Source organism: Dermacentor andersoni, chromosome 11, assembly GCF_023375885.2.
Source record: "Dermacentor andersoni chromosome 11, qqDerAnde1_hic_scaffold, whole genome shotgun sequence".
Taxonomy (NCBI): domain Eukaryota; kingdom Metazoa; phylum Arthropoda; class Arachnida; order Ixodida; family Ixodidae; genus Dermacentor; species Dermacentor andersoni.
In genome coordinates, this window is record NC_092824.1 from 9,030,975 (window position 1) to 9,053,588 (window position 22,614).

The 22,614-nt window shown below is 46.6% G+C and overlaps 3 long non-coding RNA genes across 4 annotated transcripts; 1 reads left to right on the forward strand and 2 right to left on the reverse strand.

The window, feature by feature from the left end:
* The first annotated feature begins 12,363 nt into the window (after positions 1-12,363).
* On the forward strand, positions 12,364-15,455 carry LOC140214259 (uncharacterized). Its single transcript, XR_011891231.1, has 2 exons — positions 12,364-12,473; positions 15,252-15,455. It is a non-coding gene; the product is annotated as an uncharacterized lncRNA (long non-coding RNA).
* On the reverse strand, positions 13,494-16,440 carry LOC129381389 (uncharacterized). 2 transcript variants are annotated; one of them, XR_011891230.1, is made up of 3 exons: positions 16,005-16,440; positions 13,943-14,862; positions 13,494-13,874 (listed from the first exon to the last, which is right to left on the reverse strand). It is a non-coding gene; the product is annotated as an uncharacterized lncRNA (long non-coding RNA). The 2 variants fall into 2 exon arrangements; XR_008609576.2 differs by lacking the exon at positions 16,005-16,440 and having other exon boundaries at positions 13,943-15,258.
* Positions 16,441-18,779: 2,339 nt separating this feature from the next.
* LOC129381391 (uncharacterized) lies at positions 18,780-22,215 on the reverse strand. Its single transcript, XR_008609579.2, has 4 exons — positions 21,939-22,215; positions 21,221-21,284; positions 19,331-19,477; positions 18,780-18,893 (listed from the first exon to the last, which is right to left on the reverse strand). It is a non-coding gene; the product is annotated as an uncharacterized lncRNA (long non-coding RNA).
* Between the last annotated feature and the right edge of the window lie 399 nt (positions 22,216-22,614).

Sequence of the window (22,614 nt, forward strand, 5' to 3'; positions counted from 1 at the left end):
CGCCAAGTCAATGCCAAGAAAGCCCTTGCCACACGTGTACAGACGTCGACCGAGTCCTACGTGTCGTACATTCTCGACGTCTTGGCCCTTTGTGCCAAGGCTGACCCGACCATGTCTGAGGACTATAAGGTTAATCACGTTCTCAAAGGCATTGCTGACGACGCCTTCAATTAACTGGTGTTTACGAACGTCACCAGTATCGATACGATCCGCAAGGAGTGTCGCCGTCTTGAGCATGCTAAAAGCCGCCGGGTATCCCAGCACATCACGCGACTTCCCAACACAGCTGCTACGTCATCCTGTGACGACCTCTTCCACCAGCCGTCGGGATGTGACAACTTGACCCGCATCATTCGTCGTGAGGTCGAAGCGGCACAACCGGTGGCCCCTTCATTCCCGTCACCTAATCATTCTCCGGTGACAATCTCCTTGATCCAAGCCGTCGTCCGTCAAGAGTTGTCCAACGTCGGCCTGCATTCCATTCGTTCCATCGGCTCGGAACCTCTTTTTCCACGCACGTCGCCACCGCGCTCTTCTTGCTCCTCTTATGGACAGCGCAACCCCTCCGAATGGCGAACCGTGGAGGACAAGCCGATCTGTTTTAACTGCCGATGCATAGGACATGTGGCTCGCCACTGCCGCAGCCGCTGGACTTCTCCGATACGCTATTCTCCTGATTACCACCGTCGCCCCTCTAGCGAGTGCTTTTCCTTCGCCCCTTCTATGCCCGCTCCATCATCTGACCCTGCGACACCTTTGACGCGACCCCGCTACTCCCGCTCGCCTTCTCCCTCCCGTCGTCAATCTCGTTCGCCCCCGTCACGCTGTGCTCCTTCTTCGACCTACTCGCCGCACCCCCGACCGGAAAACAAGACAGTGCAGCTTCTGGAGGTGAAGCTGCAATGACGAAATTGTCACGAAATCCTCGCTTCACATTACCCACGAACAAGAATCTTTTGGACGTTCTCTTCGACAATGTTCCTCTGTGCGCGTTGATCAACACCGGGGCGCATGTGTCCATTATGAGTGCTGCTGTTCGCCGTCGGCTCAAGAAAGTTCTGACGCCCGCCCCGAACCGAGTTGTACAAGTCGCCGATGGAGGGACTGTCGCTATTGTTGGCATGTGCTGTGCCCGACTCACCACTGCTGAGAGACACACCGTCGTTCTCTTCACCGTCATCGAGCATTGCCCTCACGAACTCATTCTCGGTCTGGATTTTCTTGCCAATCATTCTGCCCTCATTGACTGTTCGGCCGGCTCACTTCGCCTTGACTTGCCTCTTCTTGCCGACCATGTGGACCCGCCCGCAAGCCGTTTGAGCTGCATGGATTTTATTCGCCTACCACCTCAATCTGTGACACACGTCGACTTGTTGTCCTCACCAGCTGTCATCATCATCATCATCATCATCAGCCTAGTTACGCCCACTGCAGGGCAAAGGCCTCTCCCATACTTCTCCAACTACCCCGGTCATGTACTAATTGTGGCCATGTTGTCCCTGCAAACGTCTTAATGTCATCCGCCCACCTAACTTTCTGCCGCGCCCTGCTACGCTTCCCTTCCCTTGGAATCCAGTCCGTAACTCTTAGTGACCATCGGTTATCTTCCCTCCTCATTACATGTCCGGCCCATGCCCATTTCTTTTTCTTGATTTCAACTAAGATGTCGTTTACCCGCGTTTGTTGCCTCACCCAATCTGCTCTTTTCTTATCCCTTAACGTTACACCCATCATTCTTCTTTCCATAGCTCGTTGCGTCGTCCTCAATTTCAGCAGAACCCTTTTCGTAAGCCTCCAGGTTTCTGCCCCATATGTGATTACTGGTAACACACAGCTGTTGTACACTTTCCTTTTGAGGGATAGTGGCAACCTGCTGTTCATGATTTGAGAATGCCTGCCAAACGCACCCCAACCCATCCTTATTCTTCTGGTTATTTCAGTCTCATGATCCGGATCCGTGGTCACTACCTGCCCTAAGTAGATGTATTCCCTTACCACTTCCAGTGCTTCGCTACCTATCGTAAACTGCTGTTCTCTTCCGAGACTGTTAAACAATACTTTAGTTTTCTGCAGATTAATTTTCAGACCCACCCTTCTGCTTTGCCTCTCCAGGTCAGTGAGCATGCATTGCAATCGGTCTCCTGAGTTACTAAGCAAGGCAATATCATCAGCGAATCGCAAGTTGCTAAGGTATTCTCCATCAACTTTTATCCCCAATTCTTCCCACTCCAGGCCTCTGAATACCTCCTGTAAACATGCTGTGAATAGCATTGGAGATATCGTATGTCCCTGTCTGAAGCCTTTCTTTATAGGGATTTTGTTGCTTTCTTTGTGGAGGACTACGGTGGCTGTGGAGCCGCTATAAATATCTTCCAGTATTTTTACATATGGCTCATCTACACCCTGATTCCGTAATGCCTCCATGACTGCTGAGGTTTCGACTGAATCAAACGCTTTCTCGTAATCAATGAAAGCTATATATAAGGGTTGGTTATATTCTGCACATTTCTCTATCACTTGATAGATAGTGTGAATATGGTCTATTGTTGAGTAGCCTTTACGGAATCCTGCCTGGTCCTTTGGTTGACAGAAGTCTAAGGTGTTCCTGATTCTATTTGCGATTACCTTAGTAAATACTTTGTAGGCAACGGACAGTAAGCTGATCGGTCTATAATTTTTCAAGTCTTTGGCGTCCCCTTTCTTATGGATTAGGATTATGTTAGCGTTCATCCAAGATTCCGGTACGCTCGAGGTTATGAGGCATTGCGTATACAGGGTGGCCAGTTTCTCTAGAACAATCTGACCACCATCCTTCAACAAATCTGCTGTTACCTGATCCTCCCCAGCTGCCTTCCCCCTTTGCATAGCTCCTAAGGCTTTCTTTACTTCTTCTGGCGTTACCTGCGGGATTTCGAATTCCTCTAGGCTATTCTCTCTTCCACTATCGTCGTGGGTGCCACTGGTACTGTATAAATCTCTATAGAACTCCTCAGCCACTTGAACTATCTCATCCATATTAGTAACGATATTGCCGGCTTTGTCTCTTAACGCACACATCTGATTCTTGCCTATTCCTAGTTTCTTCTTCACTGTTTTTAGGCTTCCTGCGTTCCTGAGAGCCTGTTCAATTCTATCCATATTATAGTTCCTGATGTCCGCTGTCTTACGCTTGTTGATTAACTTAGAAAGTTCTGCCAGTTCTATTCTAGCTGTAGGATTAGAGGCTTTCATACATTGGCGTTCCTTGATCAGATCTTTCGTCTCCTGCGATAGCTTACTGGTTTGCTGTCTAACGGCGTTACCACCGACTTCTATTGCGCACTCCTTAATGATGCCCATGAGATTGTCGTTCATTGCTTCAACACTAAGGTCCTCTTCCTGAGTTAAAGCCGAATACCTGTTCTGTAGTTTGATCCGGAATTCCTCTAGTTTCCCTCTTAACGCTAACTCATTGATTGGCTTCTTGTGTACCAGTTTCTTTCGTTCCCTCCTCAAGTCTAGGCTAATTCGAGTTCTTACCATCCTGTGGTCACTGCAGCGTACCTTGCCGAGCACGTCTACATGTTGAATGAGGCCAGGGTTCGCGCAGAGTATGAAGTCGATTTCATTTCTAGTCTCATCATTCGGGCTCCTCCACGTCCACTTTCGACTAACCCGCTTGCGGAAAAAGGTATTCATTATCCGCATATTATTCTGTTCTGCAAACTCTACTAATAATTCTCCTCTGCTATTCCTAGAGCCTATGCCATATTCCCCCACTGACTTGTCTCCAGCCTGCTTCTTGCCTACCCTGGCATTGAAGTCGCCCATCAGTATAGTGTATTTTGTTTTGACTTTACCCATCGCCGATTCTACGTCTTCATAAAAGCTTTCGACTTCCTGGTCATCATGACTAGATGTAGGAGCGTAGACCTGTACAACCTTCATTTTGTGCCTCTTATTAAGTTTCACAACAAGACATGCCACCCTCTCGTTAATGCTATAGAATTCCTGTATGTTACCAGCTATTTCCTTATTAATCAGGAATCCGACTCCTAGTTCTCGTCTCTCCGCTAAGCCCCGGTAACACAGTACATGCCCGCTTTTTAGCACTGTATATGCTTCTTTTGTCCTCCTAACCTCACTGAGCCCTATTATATCCCATTTACTACCCTCTAATTCCTCCAATAACACTGCTAGACTCGCCTCACTAGATAGCGTTCTAACGTTAAACGTTGCCAGGTTCAGATTCCAATGGCGGCCTGTCCGGAGCCAGGTATTCTTAGCACCCTCTGCAGCGTCACAGATCTGACCGCCGCCGTGGTCAGTTGCTTCGCGGCTGCTGGGGACTGAGGGCCGGGGTTCGATTGTTGTATTCATATAGGAGGTTCTGGCCAAGTACTGCACCAGGGTGGCCAATCCTGCTCTGGTGAGAGAGTGCGTTACCGGTTCTGGTCACCGGGATCAGGCCGCACTCCAGGCCTGTTTGTGCAATTTTCTCAACACACGGTTTTTTTTTTTGTATTTCCGGTGGAGAATAGCGCGGCACCGGGATTTGAATCACGATCCTCTTGCACTGGAGACGGATACTCTACCGTCCCCGTAGGAGTTAAATTAAAAATTAATTTATGGGGTTTTACGTGACAAAACCACTTTCTGATTATGTACGCCGTAGTGGAGGACTCCGAAAATTTCGACCACCTGGGGTTCTTTAACGTGCACCTAATTCTAAGTACACGGGTGTTTTCGCATTTCGCCCCCATCGAAATGCGGCCGCCGTGGTCGGGGTCCGATCCCGCGACCTCGTGCTCAGCAGTCTAACACCATAACCACTGAGCCACCACGGCGGGTCCCGCAGGAGTTGTACGCCTCATTTAACCTACAGTGGTGCCCTATTTGATCAGTCAAGGTGGACCAATCTGAGCTCGGTTATACCGCATGGATGGCACTCGGCTAGAGAACCTGGTATTTATGACCTGCACATGTGAGGCCATACATATTTGAAGATATATATCTTTTTTTTTTTAGGAGGGTTCCCGTACAGTGATAAAATAAAGGAAAAGACATTAAAAGAAAGAAAAAAAAAGAAAGAAAAAGGGGTGAAAAAAAAGGAACATAACAGGGGATTTGAACTCGTGATCCTTCGATGTTGCCCGGAAAGATAGCTCAGTCGGTTGGTTCGTCAGGCCCCAGGCTACTTTCAAGCGCCACAGCTCCTGCTCCGAGCCTCACACTTACGTGGAAAGAGACTCATGTTGTCCGCGATAGTTGGAAGGCATACTTTCTAGGAAAAATGGCCGCTCAAGGAGAAGAGCGAACTCGAGCGGCTTTAGAGGCTAGGAAAACTGCCTTAAAATATTTAGACTTGAGGGAAAGCTTCGTTAACAAACTATAACACGGCAATCAGCACTCGAATACGACGAGAGAAATTACTGAGACGTGGAAAATTCCCTTGAAAAAAATCTGGTTTGCGAGACAAATGCTTGTATGTATTGAACCTCTTAAAAGATGAGGGGGGCAAATATGCGCTCACCGAGAGGGCATCGTCAGCACGAGACCACCACAAGGCACCTTACAGAGATGTGGAGAGCTTCGCGGCCGGAACGAAGCCTCCCCTCTCCGCCGGCCAAGAGGGGAAAACGCGCTTTCCGATCGCTCAACGTTGCGCGGACAAAGCATAACTCTAGCGTCTAGGAAAAGCTTAACCAGGTGCGATGGCAGCACGCATAGCATGGGAAGCTAGCCGCCAGAATAACTATACCAAGGACTGCTGCTGACGAGGGCGAAATACCTTCGTGTAATTATAATAACCCTAATAGGACTACTTTCGACAGAAAAAAAAGGAAACGGCCCAGTGGGCTATACTACGAGAGCTATGACTGATAGTTTTCTATATATATATATATATATATATATATATATATATATATATATATATATATATATATATATATATTCATCTCATCTATGGGATCGCATGCGCGCGCTGCTGCTTTGTCTCTGCGTGTAGTATAGTTAAGAGAGCCAGTTTAAGGGCGGAGAAGAAGAAAGGAAAGAAAAGCAAAAACTGCAGCGCCGTGGTTTTAAAGCGCACTCGTGGTAGAGAAACGGAATGCGATATAAGCGTGCGTAGCCATGATACGCACATGACAAACTGCCTTAAAATATTTAGACTTGAGGGAAAGCTTCGGTAACAAACGATAGCACAGCAATCAGCACTCGAATATAATTATAACCCTAATACTAATTGTAAATATTCATCTCATCTATGGGATCTAATGCGCGCGCTGTTGCTTTGTTCTGTGTGTAGTAGTTAAGAGAGCCAGTTTAAGGGCGGAGAAGAAGGAAGGGAAGGAAAGTCTCGGAAGCAAAATTACAGCGCCGTGGTTTTAAAGCGCACCCGTGGTAGAGAAACGGAAGGCGATATAAGCGTGCGTGGCCATGATACGCACACGACAAACTGCCTTAAAATATTTAGACTTGAGGGAAAGCTTCGTTAGCAAACGGTAGCACGGCAATCAGCACTCGGATATAATTATAACCCTAATAATAATTGTAAATATTCATCTCATCTATGGGATCTAATGCGCGCGCTGTTGCTTTGTCTCTGCGTGTAGTAGTTGAGAGAGCCAGCTTAAGGGCGGAGAAGTGGGAAGGAAAGGAAGGTCTCTGAAGCAAACTTGCAGCGCCGTGGTTTTAAAGCGCAACCGTGGTAGAGAAACGGAAGGCGATATAAGCGTGCGTGGCCATGATACGCACACGACAAACTGCCTTAAAATATTTAGACTTGAGGGAAAGCTTCGTAAACAAACTATAACACGGCAATCAGCACTCGAATACGACGAGAGAAATTACTGAGACGTGGAAAATTCCCTTGAAAAAAATCTGGTTTGCGAGACAAATGCTTGTATGTATTGAACCTCTTAAAAGATGAGGGGGGGAAATATGCGCTCACCGAGAGGGCATCGTCAGCACGAGACCACCACAAGGCACCTTACAGAGATGTGGAGAGCTTCGCGGCCGGAACGAAGCCTCCCCTCTCCGCCGGCCAAGAGGGGAAAACGCGCTTTCCGATCGCTCAAGGTTGCGCGGACAAAGCATAACTCTAGCGTCTAGGAAAAGCTTAACCAGGTGCGATGGCGGCACGCATAGCGTGGGAAGCTAGCCGCCAGAATAACTATACCAAGGACTGCTGCTGACGAGGGCGAAATACCTTCGTGTAATTATAATAACCCTAATAGGACTACTTTCGAAAGAAAAAAAAAGGAAACGGCCCAGAGGGCTATACTACGAGAGCTATGACTGATAGTTTTCTATATATATATATATATATATATATATATATATATATATATATATATATATATATATATATATATATATATATATATATATATATATATATATATATTCATCTCATCTATGGGATCGCATGCGCGCGCTGTTGCTCACCAGCTGTACCTGACGGTAATTACGTGGTCGCACCAATTGCGGCAGTTATACTTGCACATGGTGTTACCGTGCCGCACACTGTGCTGACAATTACTGGTAACCGCACCTGTCTTCTCTTTGTCAATTTCGCGCTAACCGCGCAAGTTCTGCCTCAGGGAATTTCATTGGCTATAATTATATAGCGCTTTGCAGGATGATGAGATCGAGCCATTCACAGTGGAAGATCGTCACAGCTCAGACCATACCGTGACGTCATCGCACGTTACTGACGTCGACATTGAGAAGATGGTTTCCTCTGACCTTACACCTGTTCAAGCTGAAGCTCTTTGCCGCGTTCTTGAAGGCTATCGCGACATTTTTTACTTTGACAATCGACCTTTAGGTCAAACGTCCGTCGTGACCCATCGCATAAACACTGGCGATGCGAACCCTATTCACCGACGTCCATATCGTGTTTCTGCGTCCGAACGAGCTGTTATCCAAAAGGAAGTCAAAAAGATGCTTGCAAAGGACATTATCGAGCCTTGCTGTAGCCCCTGGGCTTCTCCCGTCGTACTTGTCAAAAAGAAGGAGGGCACGTGGCGTTTTTGTGTAGATTATCACCACCTGAGCAAAATCACAAAAAAGGACGTGTACCCTTTGCCACGTATTGATGACGCTCTAGACTGCCTGTACGGTGCCACCTATTTTTCTTCTATCGACTTACGGACCGGCTACTGGCAGATATCCTTCGACGACATGGACCGAAAGAAGACTGCATTTATTACCCCTGACGGCCTTAATCAGTTCAAGGTGATGGCTTTCGGTCTCTGTAACGCGCCCGCCACCTTCGAACGAATGATGGACTCTTTGCTCCAGGGGTTCAAGTGGTCCACCTGTTTGTGCTATCTGGAAGACGTCATCGTTTATTCGCCCACATTTTACACGCATCTAGACCGTCTTTCAGCGATTCTTGACGTGTTCCGCCGCGCCGTTCTCCAGTTGAACTCGTCAAAATGTCATTTCGCTCGCCGCCAAATCACCGTCCTTGGACACCTCGTGGACGTTAGAGGCGTGCGACCTGATCCGGACAAAATTCGCACCGTTACGAACTTTACTGTTCCGAAGTCTACCAAGGACGTTCGTAGTTTCGTAGGGTTGTGCTCTGATTTCCGCCGCTTTGTGAAGGATTTTTCGACCACCGCACGTCCCCTTACCGACCTCTTGAAGAAAGACGCCCTATTTTCTTGGGGACCTGATCATGCCGCATCTTTTTCGCAGCTTACTACTCTCCTTACCACACCTCCAATTCTGGCCCACTTTGACCCGTCTGCCTCAACGGAAGTTCGAACTGATGCCAGTGGTCATGGCATAGGAGCACTGTTAGCACAACGCCAGCGTGGACATGATCGCGTTATAGCCTATGCCACCCGACTTCTATCACCCGCCGAGCGCAATTATTCAATCACAGAGCGCGAGTGCCTCGCTCTTGTGTGGGCTGTTGCGAAGTTTCGTCCATACTTGTACGGACGCCCCTTCTGTGTCATCACTGATCACCACGCGCTCTGCTGGCTATCCGCGCTCAAGGACCCCACGGGACGATTCGCTCGCTGGGCGTTACGCCTGCAAGAATATACTTTCTCCGTGGTATATAAGACGGGATGCTTGCACCAGGATGCCGATTGTTTGTCCCGCTACTCCGTCGACGAACCGGCTGATGCGGACGCCATCGCGTGCGTTTTCTCTGTGTCCCAGTTGCTTGAAATCGGCAACGAGCAACGCCGCGATCCTTCATTACGAGCCCTCATCGACCATCTGGAGTCAACGCCTGGCGACACCTCTATCCGGATGTTTCTCCTTAAGGAGGGGACACTATACCGCCGCAATCTCGATCCACACGGCCTTGACCTTCTGCTCGTAATTCCATCACACCTGCGTTCGACTGTCCTCCAACAACTTCACGACGCTCCCGTGGCTGGACACTTGGGCGTCTCGCGCACATACGACCGTGTACGCCGTCGATTCTTTTGGCCGGGTCTTGCCCGCTCCGTACGGCGCTACGTTACCGCTTGTGAGCCCTGTCAGCGCAGGAACAAGCCCTCCACACCTCCAGCTGGATGTCTCCAGCCGATTGACATCCCACCGGAACCCTTTTTCCGTGTTGGTCTAGACCTTCTTGGACCGTTTCCTCTCTCGGGCTCCGGAAATAAATGGGTTGCCGTCGCTACCGATTATGCTACGCGGTACGCGATCACCAGAGCCCTCCCGACAAGTTGTGCTACTGACGTTGCGGACTTTCTTCTCTATGACATTTTAGTGCACGGCGCTCCACGCCAATTACTCACTGACCGTGGCCGCAGCTTTCTGTCGGCAGTCGTCGAGGACATCCTCCGCTCCTGCTCGACAAAGCACAAGTTCAGCACGTCCTACCACCCACAGACCAACGGCCTAACGGAGCGCCTCAAGCGGACCATCACCGACATGCTTTCGAAGTACGTTGCGACCGACCACCACGACTGGGATATTCACTTGCTATATGTGACGTTCGCGTATAATTCATCGCGTCACCACACCGCCGGCTATTCACCATTCTACCTCCTATATGGCCGAGAACCCGCGTTGCCCTTAGACACTTTGTTGCCCTCGGCCACACGTTCAGCCACTCAATACGCCCGCGACGCGATCGCACATGGCGACCACGCGCGCCAGCTCGCCCGCACCCGTCTCGAGGTCTCGCAGGGAGCATCAGAGACGCCCTTATGATTGCCACCATCGCGACGTGAACTTTACTCCGGGTTCTCTGGTGCTTCTCTGGTCACCCATTCGACGTGTGGGCCTTTCCGAAAAGCTGCTGTCGCGCTACACTGGCCCATACCGTGTGGTGCGACAAGTGACCGATGTCACGTATGAAGTCATCCCCGCCAACCTCTCAGCGTCATCGTCGGCTGCAAGTGACATCGTTCACGCGGCGAGACTAAAGCCATACCACACACCTTTCACCGCGGATGTGTAGATTAAGCACCGGGACGGTGCTTCTACTGCCGGGGGTGATGCTACGAACAGCCGCCACAGTGTGGCTGCACTGAGGAGAAAGAAGACGACGTGGCCCCGCTTGATATAACGTCGCCATTTTGGCCTTCCGTTAGCTTCCCTGTAAATAAATTGTACATATCATTGGGCTCCAGTTACACGTAAGAATATAAATACCTTGGTATATGGATAAACGAAGGCAATAGATATATGGAAACACAGTAAAAAACAATAACAGTGAAGGGGAAGAGAAATGCAGCCGTAATGAAGCACAAAGCACGGTGGGGATACAATAGGTACAAGGTGCTCCGGGGTATGTGGAAAGGTGTAATGGTGCCAGGACTTACTTTTGGAAATACGGTTGTTTGCTTTAAATCAGGGGTACAGTCAGGACTCGATGAGAACCAAACGTAAGTGGGTCGCCTCGCATTGGGCGCTCACGGGAATACTACAAATGAAGCTGTGCAGGGTGATATGGGCTGGACTAGTTTTGAAGTGAGGGAAGCTCGCAGTAAAATTGAGTATGAAGAACGGCTGAGGAATATGGAAGAAAGTGAATGGGCTGGGAGAGTGTTCAGGTATCTGTACAGGCAAAACATTGATTCACAGTGGAGGAAAAGAACTAGGAAGCTTACCAGCAAGTATGCGGCCTGTGGGGTGGGCAACACAGCAACAAGGAAGGTCAAGCGGAAAGTCAGAGAGGCTGAAATAATCTCATGGGTGGCGGCAATGGAAACGAAACCTGCCATGAGTAACTACTTAAGAGGAAGAAACGAAATCAGGAAAGAAACAATTTATGATAACTCAAAGGGAAGCTCATTACTTTTCGAAGCGAGATCGGGATCCCTTAGAACACGCACCTATAAAGCGAGATATAACAACGAATAAGAAGCATGTGCTTGGCTGCGGTAAAGCTAGGGAAACGATGGAGCATGTTTCATTAGAATGTGGAGATACCTGCCCTGCAGTCGATTTAGGCACCAGCGGCTTCCTTGAAGCCCTTGGAATCAGCGAGAGCAGTGGAAATGCCAAAAGTAAAAATGTCCACCATAGGGATTAGTAAGAGGCGATTGGAGGATTGGTGGAAGCAGGGAAACGACAAAAAACGGAGACGTACAAAAGCAAAGTTCGCAATACGCGATCAGAAAATTTGGTTGTGAGAGTTCATAGCGTTTCTTTTTTCTTTACTTTATTGTTTAACCTAGGTAGGACATTAGGCAGTGTAATAGCAAGAGCGTGGTGGCACAACCCACCGCCCTGTTCCAAAGAGGAATCTCACAACATAAATCCATCCATCCGCGCTCCAGCACCTCCGGCCGTCATCCCAAAAAGAGGCAAGTGTTTGCCGCCGGAAGACACACTACCCTATTCCAGTACACCATAGAAGCACGTAAAAATTTTGCGCTGGCCGCGTTCATAACGAGCACATCAAAATTGTATTTAAGCGCTCTTTCTGCGCATGCGTGAGAAGCAGTGGTTGAGAGAGAGAAATGCGGGGACTTTCGGCCTTTGAAATTTGTCTTCGCCTAGTTACTTTCTTCGCCTTTGCTCTCTGCCGATCTCTGCATAGCATAGAGTTACTATACTGACTCTAGAGGACAAGCTACCCATAGGGCCCATGCATTGAAATGGGGAACCGCAAGAGCGCCGCCATGTTGCTACGCGCCGAGGTTGCCAGCTCCTGAGACGCTTGCTAGACTTGGTGACAGTAGTCAGTTTTAATCAGGCAACCGTAGCAGCGAAGCAGCATGGCGCCACGCTAGTAGTGTCGTGATGTGTGCGTGCAGCCGTGTGTTTCGGCTTTATAAGTTGGTTCTTTATTCTATGTTGCGGGACGGTGTGGGTGTGATCCATGTTGGCCGTACAGGTGGCAGTTATACAACCGAGAGATGATCCTGTTGAAGTTTCCGGCGGTATGCGGTTTTCAGCGGTCACGCATGTTGCAGGAGTGTCACGTACTCGACGAGGTTACGAGCTCGAAGCTGTGGTCAGATTCTTCGTTGGCGTTCCGTAATTCTCTTCGCACGGGCGCGGTATGTTGCAAAAGCCGCTTTCGCGATCTATCGTAGCGACGATAGATCGGGTTTCTTTATTATTATAAGTACTGATCCAGCTGTAGGGCACATGTAGCCGACAAACAGAAGTCTCAGGAGAGCACTTGAGATTATAATAAAGCAGGCGGCACAGGAACTCCAGGGCACCCAAGGGACAGTGGGGGGATCAAAGCTCGAAGCAGAACGGTACGTAGGTTGGGGCCGCCGAGGCAGGTGTGTGCCAGGGAGTGTTCGCACGGACAGCTCCCCTGGCACGCGCAGCAGTGCCTCGCAAGGTCGAGATACTTTAAAGGCACCTGCATGATCTTTCTTTTGCCTCGGTGCAGTTAGCACGATTAATGAGAATAATATGGAGGGCATCCGGTGCAGTCGCAAATGCGTCATGGCAAATGTAGCTCGCGTCGCCTGGCGTGTGTAGTAATATCAGAGTTGGTTGTATGAACTTCATCATATTAATGCGCTTTGTTACGGTACCTTAACGGAATGGGTCTAGAGGACGGTGTTGATACATTTTTTTCGTACCGCCCTAATCCTGTTATACCCCCCACTACAAACACACACACATACCCCCCCCCCCCTTTTTTTTATGTATACATACAATTCCTTGCCATGATGGATCATAGCCTCCTTTATTTTTGAAAAATAGAGGCTACCAGTTCAAGTTGTCAACTTGTCAGTAACTGTCATAGGAATGACTGTAATAAACACAATTCCACGATCGGATTGTTTACTTTCATTTTTTGTTGTAACACTGAGGACTACATAGAACTTTATTTTGTATATATGAGAGAAGTATGTGGATATCACGAGCTTAAACCAATGTGCGATACACAGACAAAACATCTGCTACAACATGAACTGAATTGAGGGCCACACAACACATACGTAATTAAAGGTGCAAAATATAGGGGGAAGCTTCAAAATACGCTCAGTAGCACTGCAAAGTATAACATATATTGTATGTGTGCAATAAATGTTCAAAAAAACAATGCATCAATGTCCCATTAGCCTTCAAGTTTATTATCAAGTTCAAGTTTACTGAAGTTTATTATGAGCATATGTACAACAGGAATCTACTAACACACCCGCAGTTAAGGTGGCTGTTCGAGGTGTGCTGGCTGCCTCAGTGTAAGAAAAAGAAATTGGGCGAATGTCGACACCAGTGCCACTGCTTCTTGCCTCTGACCTGCACGTGCCTCCGCGGCATCTTTGTGCACAAGTGTGCTGGCGAGGCGAACGTAGGAGTCATCCGAGAGAAAGAGTATCGTTTACATGGAGAAGTGACTGTTCACATTGCCTGTCGCTTTCCCTCGAATGTTTCCTTGGCGACTAGGGTGACACACCCGCAGTCAAGGTGGCTGTTCGAGGTGTGCTGGCTGTCTAAACGAAAGAAAAAGAAAGAAATTAGATGAATGTCGATACCAGTGCTATTGCTTCTTGCCTCTTACCTGCATTTGCCTCCACGGCCTCTTGGCTTGCGGAGTCTGTATGAGGGAGCTGCTGTGGCTAGGCGAAGGCATTGTCGAAGGAAAAAGAAAAGGCCATTCAAATGGGGAATTATAGAAATAAATGCAGTTCTTATGTCTGTTTCTCGCACTGTTCTTGCCTAAAAGTTTTCAAAGACAGTGTCCAGAATACACCAGCACTTTAACTGCTTTTGCTGTTTACATGCAAGTGTTGCTGTGCGATCCTTAGTATGGCTGCGTGCAGCATTGTAACACTTAGTGGAGGCATTTGAAGTGGTAGCCAAAAATATAAAGAATCATCCTTCTCGGCATGAATGCTTTAAATTTCTAGATGCAGTGGTAACTATTACTATTGGTGCAAGGCCCCCCACATCTATGCGGCAAGTGCCATAGCTCGAAACTGAATTTTTCCTTTAGTGTTTCACAAGGTGTCTGATATGTCCACATTAGACGTGATCCGTTTCTTATTATTTATCCCAGTGTGGAGAGAGCATCATTAAATAGTTTGTTTTTTATTTTTGCATGGCTTGCTTTTTGGTTTGTTTCTGAATTTATCAAACAGCAGTCTCATGATGCTAAAGTGACTCATGATATGACAGTCATCAGCTTTAGTTTTTCAGAAAAACAACGCATTTCCTGACCCATTGTGTGCTACCCCATTACTCGCATAATTTCTCAGAGTATTCTACCTATACTGACTTGCTTGATTTCCACTAAAGAATCTTGCATCTTCAAATACCATTCTTTCCTTAAAATCATTCGACACTTCTCATAATTTCTGTACCTTGGGCTTCGATACTCTGCATTCACCATTTTTGCTTGTTTCTGACTAGAAATGTCTTCTTTAATTTCGAGCTTAAATTTTACCTTTGGAACACACGGAAGGGCTTGCCATTGCATATCTGCATAAAAGGGAAACATGTTTCATGCGAAATCCAATTGAAGATTGATGAATGCAGCTTGCAGTGTGATACGACTGAATGATCCATAAAAGTAACTCATCTCACTTGGTAAATTAAAGCACTTATTAGTGTGATGTACAAGATACGTTACACTAACGTGGTGGCTTCTCTTGTTTATACAGCAAAAGAATCTGTGCGCGAGAAAAAAATTATTTTTGTACACACTGATTTAAGGAAAATGAGCTGGAGCTGTCCACATAATCTGCTTATTTTACCTGCGAGTATGGTCAACAAAAATGTGTCCCAGCTGCTTAGTGGTATTTGAGATTATGTCAGTATTGCATATGTGCCTGTTGTCTAAAATAACTGAATTTTGAAAATGCTCGCAGGGATCTGATGTGCATATCTGCAGTTTATGGATACATGTAAAAGACTCAGCATCAAGTGCAAGTGAACGGACCTACAGGGCCGAAGTCGATCATGCAAATAGATTCGCTGCACAAATTTGTGACCAAAAAAGATATTCCACATGAAATGGCATGCAAGGAAGTGTTGAAAATATTGCACAGTTAATAAAACGCCTACGCTATTAATATGTGGGTTGATACACTCGTTATGCAAAACGGAGGTGAGGCGTGCAGACAGGACACAAGAATAGAGTATTTACAAGCAAACATGCAACACGAGCGCCGCCCACTTCTCTACTCTTGTGTCCTGTCTGCACGCCTCACCTCTGTTTTGCATAATGAATCCTTACCAACTAGCTCAGCTTTCTGTCGTTCTAAGTCTCGATGCACTCGATTTCGTCCGCATTAGGCACTCGCCTCTTGATTACTTCGTGGCACAGAAATACGTACTCGGCATCAGGCTGTTTTTCTGCTGTGGCCTTTGTAGAAGCATGATTGTTCAAAGTGCAACAATTAAACAGATTCTTTGAGTTGCTTGTGGCTTCGCCAGTACAATTCCGGTGCGCTGGTCCGCCTGTCCAGCAATTTCCTACTGAAGGGAAACCTGCAAATATAAACGCCGCTCCTCATGTAGAAAAATGCTCTACTGTGACGCTTCTCAAACGATTGTGATGCACCACAAGAGCTGCTTACTCGCGTGATATTCTCAACAAGGAGATACATTCGTTTACTTACATGTGAAGGTATATGCCAGAGCACTTCGGCGCTTCGGTGGCACATAAGGCACGAGTGTGCCATAGCATCCGATGTCGACGCGCGATCGCATGTCAAACCTAAACTGTACGAAACTACTACGCATCCAAAAACCAGATTCGAAACCGAAATTCGCGTCATCCTTTATTAAATGAATGCGTAGTTCGTGATTTACATAAGTCACGGACTTAGTGATCGCTTTCTGTAAACTTAATATTAACCCACCACCTTCATAAAACCTCAGGTATGCGTTTTTAGATGACAAAGCATACGGTGACCTGTACTTGTTTTCAGCTCTTTCAATAGTAATTGCGCTGGCCACATTGACCAGTAGCAACAGGGCGGCGCCCTAGAGGTTCCCACTTTTCCGGCCCAGCTTTTCCTCTAGAGTTGTTCTACTAACTCTATGCTGCATAGTGCAGGATGTAGAAGTGATTAGTAGGGTAAAGTGCAGTGATCAGAAGTTAGTGAAGGCTAGGATTCACGTCAATTTGAACAAAGAAAGAGTAAAATTGGTCAAGAAGAAACAGGTCAACTTAGAGGCAGTAAGGGTAAAAGAAGACAAATTTAGGCTGGTACTTGCAAACAAATATGCAGTCTTAGAACAGATAGATGATGATGATGACGACATAGGGGCAATGAACGAAACCGTAACGAGGCTGGCTTCAGAGGCAGCATTTGAAGTGGGAGGCAAGGCACCAAGGCAACCAGTAGGTGAGAGAAAGAAAAAAAAAGTGAAGGAAAGACGGATGTTAACCAGTGTAAATACTGGCTGGCTACCCTGTGCTGGAGAAATGGGTAAAGGGAATAAAAGGAGGAAGAAGAGAGAGAAATAAACCGAGAAAAATTCACACAGTAACGTGATGCTACGCGCAACAACAGTCAAAGGCGGTGGCACAATTCACAGGCCCTTAAAAACTTCAGCAAAGCCCTTAAGGCCTTGAGTGCAGAAACCCGTGTGGACCAGTGTCCTAGAACTTTCTCTTATGTGAAGGGGCGATTGTTCAGTTTTTCAAGCGCGGCCCCAAGCACTTTTCTTGGCACATTGTAACGTGGACAGTCACAGATGAAGTGCGCGATCGTCTCCTCGCAGCCGCAGGTAATTCGAATGCGGAAGGAATAGGAGTTCGTGAATGCCACGCCGAGCCATAGGCGGCACAGAAGTGTTGCTTCCGCTCGTGGTAACCCTCGTGGAAAAAGGAGTTGCAAACGTGGATTCAATCTGTGAAGACGTGCGTTGGTGAACTCACTGGTGTTCCACAAAGTTGGCGTAAGCTCGCGTGCGAGGGAGCGAAGACTTGCGGCTGCATCTGTTCTTGACAGTGGTATGGGTATAATATGGGCAACATCGTGGGCCGGCCGGGCAGCGTCATCCGCAGTGATTTTCCGAAATTCCGCAGTGACCCGGTATCCAGTGGTAAATGATGTGTCCCTTGCATGATGGTGGAGTAGTCGGATGTCTGCGACTAACTGCACATTAGGTCCACGGTTGAAAGGGACAGCAGACACTGGAGTGCTGCTTTTGAATCACAAAATATGGACCTTGAATGTGGTGATTTGGGACCAATAAACTCCAGAGCAGCACGGACAGCTGCGAGTTCTGCAGCCGTCAAAGATGTAATGTGAGACGTCTTGAATTTGATGGTGAGAGATTGAGCGGGAATTACCACTGCTCCTGCTGAACGTTTAGAGGAGACAGAACCGTCTGTGTAAACGTGGGCGCGTTCGTTGTGCTTGTCATGTAGGAATGAAATCGTGGTTTGTTGGAGGGCGAAAGATGACATCTCCGTTTTCATTTGATGCCGGGAATGACAAGAAGGACCTGGAGTGGATGCAGGCACCACAGCGGTAGAGATGGTTGTGCGGCAGGTGTGAAGGTTGACAGTAAAGTTCCATAGTTGGCGGCAATAATTCTGCTAAACGCTGAACGAGGTCGAGCCCCAGGAAGGGAGGCGAGATTATGCGATAGAAGTCGGGCGAAGTGCCTGATGTGCATCCTTAAAGAGTCGACGCGAATATACGTATTGATGGGGTGGTCATGCGCGACGGCTATTGTTGCTGCCGTGGGTGCACGCCTGGGAAGGCCAAGACAAATTCGCAGAGCTTGAGCTTGTACAGACTGGAGGGCACGCAGGTTGGTCTTACCGGTCCCTAATGTTACAGTATCAGGAGGTTTGCCCACAGTTACAACTTATTTTAAATGAGGCACGGACATCAGAAAGAAAAAGTTGATATTGTCGGATAGAGTGATGCACAGGTAGTTTTCCCAGATGTGAACCATAGGAATAGTGTAATACAGCCTCATTGGTCAATTAGTGCTTTTTACTTCGAACAATCAATTGAATGCCGCCTGTCAGAATTATTTTGGAAATAAAACAAAATCTGTATTGTATGCTGATATCATGCCAATGTTCCCCCATTGACCAAAACAAGAACACCTCTGCATGAAACATGTCATTATCGACAAAACATCGCCCTGCTGGGTCTCCACCGAATTGAAATAGTTTCTAGCAGGGAAACATTTTGTCAGTGATGCTGCAGTTCAGGCAAAAATTACATCCTGGTTTCAGCTACAGGGGGCACAATAGCCTTACACCAGTATACGAAACAGAACGCTGTGCTGCAAAGAATTGTCAAGAAATAAAGTATAGTTCACATCTGGAAAAACACTCTGCGGGCCACTCTAACTGGCAATATAAATATTTTTTTTTCTGATGTCCATGCCTAATTTAAAAGTAAATTGTAACTTACTTTGTGGGTTCCCCTTGTAAGGTAACGCCACATGCTTGCATAGCATCACGCAGAAATAATGGCCAGTTCTTCGGCTTATCATCCATTAGTGAATTCCTTGCATGTTGCATGTTACCGAAACTGAAAGATAAACCATAATATGCTGTTATTTCTTTCATCCATTGTACGATGAGTTTTTCATGCATAAAACATGATTATGAATAAAGGGAAAATCAGACATCCACCCGTTCGTAGCAATTGCTACAAAGGAAACCCATACGGGTTCCTCGAAAGAGAAGCCTCACAGTTGAAGAAAAATTCGTTCTGATCCGTCCTGGTCCGAGGAGCCTGTATGGGTTTCCTTTGTAGCAATTGCTGCGAACGGGTGGATGTCTGATTTTCCCTTTATTCATTACTTCTCTCCACCTTGCGGGTTTCCGCGGAACTACTGCATAAAACATGATTGCAAGCGAAAATGCCGCAAGACAACTATTTCTAACCATGTCACATAGTCATACTTTATTGCCTAATAAATTAGAAAAGATGCAGAAAGTGTAATTAACAAGAGTGACAAATACCAGCACAGGTGATCATGAATAAATCTCGAAGATGATTGCCGCCGCTGCCAGAGCAGGCCAGCCTTCGTAGGAGAGCACTTGCTGTCCACAAAAGCTTGCTGTCACAGGCGACGCGTGACGGTTTTTGTAGACATAGGCAAGCAATACCTGCACAGATGAGGGGAAAAAGGCGAGGGAGGAAACGGGAATGTTGAAATTGGAATTTCAATTAGCGATATGTGCGAAGTAAGAAGTATGGCTCACATTAAAAACCAGTTGAAACACTCCTTTCTGTTAAATTACGGGTATATTAAGTTATCTATGTGACGATGTTTAAAATGACTAGTATATTTCCTGGCATATAGTTATTAAACTGCAGAGCAGAGTCAAACAAAGTCAGCCTTCAAATTAATATATGGTGTTTTGTGGCTAAAAAGGCACTTATCAACTTGTCAAACACGTCTGAAAAGCTTCATGCAATATATAACCAGTCTAAAACAGTAATCCACTCTGCAGGTAAATGATGTACTGACTTAAAAAGTTAGATAGCGTTTTATATTGTTAAAACAAAAGCAAGTTTGGCATTTTGCACTGTCTAGCTGTTGCATTTTTTCAAACTTAAACATGACACAGTACAGGGTAAGCAGGTAGCATGCAAATGAGTACTGGTGATAAAGTAGTGCCCCAAAGCAACACTTCTAGGCTGGATCAGTCATTTTTGTTGATATATTTTCATGTGATCCTGATTGGCTTAGGGCAATACCTCACACTAATGACGCATCATCTTGGATGATACGTCATAAAAATTTTATCTCATGATATGATCAAACGATAACATTGCTAACTGTCTTGGAAGTGTTAACATGCTTATTGCGTCAGAAAGTGCAAAGTGATTTGTATAGGCAGCAAATTCATAAGTGCAGCTATAGCCTCAGGTAATTCTGAGCACCTACGTTGACTCGCAATTAAGAAGCCACTGCACACAAAAACATGTATTGAAGTAATGGTCCATGTTGAATAATTGCCCACTTAGTGAAAGGTCTAATGTGGCAGCCTAATGAGATAGGGCAAATAAATTGTTAAATTCTGATAACACCTCCAATGATATTATTGAAATAAGTGACAAAAAACAGCACAGGTAAAGTTGTAGTTATGACAAAATTTTAAAAGCACCTCTGCAAACTGCTGGAACCCTCAGCATCATGCCTGTTGTACACCCACATATGTTGCAGCACAATCTCTATCTCAGACGCAGGCGCCTCCACAAATCACTTTGTGATATCCTCACAATAAGGTTAAAGAACAGTCTGGCACATGCTGCCTGATGTGATTCATTTTGCAAGCGCCAGGTAAGTGCTAACGGTGGTAGAGCGAAATTGAAGTTCGTCCTTGTATGGAAGCTTCGGCCCATGTTTTATCAAGTGTACCGGCAAAGCATACCTTTTACAGCACACATAAATCTTAAATTAGACTGCTTGCTGATGCTGAACAGTAAATTCCTGTAAATAAACTAAATCATACAGGAAACATTTAGAATACAGAACTAATCACATACTGGCTTGAATACATTTGTGCATTAGGGAAGCAAGGTGTAATATACACTGTTGTAGCAAATTTTTACTTATGTATGGAATACTCGTATGACACAACAGTTAATTTGTGAGTTCTTACATAGCAGTGATTACCTGCAGGTAAATTTTGTTAGACTTAGTGAAACTAATTATTAGTAGAACTGTGTATGTACACTGGCACTGAGAAATTGGTTATAATGGTGGCAGCTCATAAGGTGCAGTGCAAAAAAATGCCCGTTTGTGAGACACCAACCAGCTATTTTACCACGAAGGGCACCCTGGGCTTAAACCACAAACAAAGCACTGGGAGGACCAGAAAGGGTACAGTACATTGGCTCACACTGATCATGATGAGGTCCCGTCATCCAGCTAGGGGCCAAGGTACAAGAAAGATGTCCAGCTGTCTATGGAGAAAGGAACAAAATACGAGAGCATCAAGTCAGTTGAAAGACAGATTTGCAATTACAAATGAGGTGACGCGGTCACAGTGATTCATTAATGAATGCCAAGCAGTCGTCATTTCACTCCCAGATGAAGCACCTACTAGGCTAAAAGTTTTGCTGGTAATTTAGAACGAAACACAAGTGAAATTTGTTAATCAGCAGACGATTACATTTGGAATTGTGTAGATGAAGTAAACGTTGCAGTTATATTTTTGTTTTGCTATAAAGTGGGAGCGCTACAAGCTGCATATTCACTGTCAAGCGCGCTTGCACGAAACGCTGTAATCCATGCAAGAACAAAAGGACACGAAATAGGGCGAGTTAAGTCTAGTTCAGGATTACAGCCAGCGCGTCGTCTTCGAATGTACTCCCTACGGTTGGTTCGTGCTGCGTTAACCACAAAGACTAACAAGCAGGGCAAAGTTCTGACTGGTATTGCAGAAGTAGTGGAACGCGGTAGTGCTGAACTGCTGAACACGAGCAGAACCCTCGTACAAAAGTAAAAATGACGAAAACTCGCAGGGTAGAAGAGCCCATCCATCAAGAATTGTCGTGGGTAACGCCTAAAATATTCACATTGTTGACGAAAAACGAAGTGCAAAGTATTTCACTTACCGGAAAAGGTGTCATCCGAACGTGTGACGTACAAAGACGCACAGAGAACAACGAAGGTGGCGAGCGCAGATCCCGCCATTGTGGTAGTAAGCCGTCGGCGAAAACACGCAATACAGCCGATGTCACGAAGCACTGATGCAAAACACACGGCAAACAGCATCAGCACAGCTAAATGACTTCAGTTAATATCCAGAATAAATGTGCAGAACGGCTTAGAATGACGCACAACTGGCATAACGAGCCCACGACCGAGACATTGCGGGCGGCAGTGGTCGTTTTTTTTCCGCACTTCCTGCCTCCCAGTGTGTCCAGCACGAAAAGAGATGCCTGATAAATTTGGAGCGTGTCTACTTGACTGCCGCCGAAGTGCTCGCATCGCGGTGGCTCTGTGACACCGCTGTGGTCACTGCGACGCCGGCGTTTCGTTCCTGCTGCTGTCAGTATACCTGCTGCGCGAGCATAGAACGGTTTCCAGGCGTCGTGTGCGCGCCCCGTATGGAAAACAATAACACGCCCTTGATTGTTGAAGTTCTGGTGGAAAATTTTTTCAGATTACAGCCAACTTATGATGTTGCTTCCTACGAGTTCGATTTGTCCGTGGCATCTTTTATTCATTAACGCCGACGGCGACGGTAACCGCACTCTTAACACGCCGTTTGGCATTTTATGCACTTTT